The sequence below is a fragment of the Capsicum annuum genome, unplaced genomic scaffold (assembly GCF_002878395.1).
Source record: "Capsicum annuum cultivar UCD-10X-F1 unplaced genomic scaffold, UCD10Xv1.1 ctg74704, whole genome shotgun sequence".
Classification (NCBI taxonomy): Eukaryota; Viridiplantae; Streptophyta; class Magnoliopsida; order Solanales; family Solanaceae; genus Capsicum; species Capsicum annuum.
Window position 1 is genome coordinate 1 of NW_025884838.1, and position 911 is coordinate 911.

Here is a 911-nt window from a genome sequence, read left to right on the forward strand (position 1 = left end):
CATATGGTCTAAACCCAGCTCACATTCCCTATTAGTCGGTGAACAATCCAACACTTCGTGAATTCTTCTTCACAATGATAAGAAGAGCCGACATCGAAGGATCAAAGAGCAATGTCGTTATGAACACTTGGCTTCCACAAACTAGTTATCCCTGTGGTAACTTTTTTGACACCTCTAGCTTCGAATTCCAAAGGTCTAAAGGATCGTTAGGCCACGTTTTCACTATTTGTATTCGTACTGAAAATCAGAATCAAACTAGCTTTTACCTTTTTGTTCCACATGAGATTTCTGTTATCGTTGAGCTCATCTTAAGACGCCTGCATTATGTTTTAACAAATGTGCTGCCCCAGCCAAACTCCCCACCTAACAATGTCTTCTACCTGGTTCAGCCCGTAGATCGAGCCTTGGGTCCAAAAAGAGGGGCAGTGCCCCACTTCCAATTCACAAAATAAGTAAAATATTGTTAAAAGTAGTGGTGTTTCACTTTCTCCTTTAGACTCACATTTATACTACACCTCTTAATTTATTTCATAAAGTCAAACTAGAGTCAAGCTTAACAGGGTCTTCTTTCCTCGCAGACTCTGCTAAGCCCATTCCTTTGGCTGTGGTTTCACTGGATAGTAGACAGGGACAGTGGGAGTCTCGTTAATCCATTTATGCGTGTCACTAATTAAATGATGAGGCATTTGGATACCTTAAGAGAGTCATAGTTACTTCCTCCGTTTACCCGTGCTTGGTTGAATTTTTTCACTTTGACATTTAGAGCACTTGGCAGAAATCACATTATGTGAACATCTGTTGGGACCATCACAATGCTTTGTTTTAATTAAACAGTCGAGCTCCCCTTGTTAGTACAAGTTCTAAGTTGGTTGTTCGATGCATGGGGAAGGCCCTCGAAGGAAACCTTCCCA

At 41.2% G+C, this 911-nt stretch overlaps 1 pseudogene; it reads right to left on the reverse strand.

Moving 5' to 3' along the window:
- The window catches only part of LOC124894519, a pseudogene marked incomplete at its 3' end in the record, with an annotated part of 2,936 nt that continues 2,025 nt past the window's right edge, over nt 1–911 (reverse strand).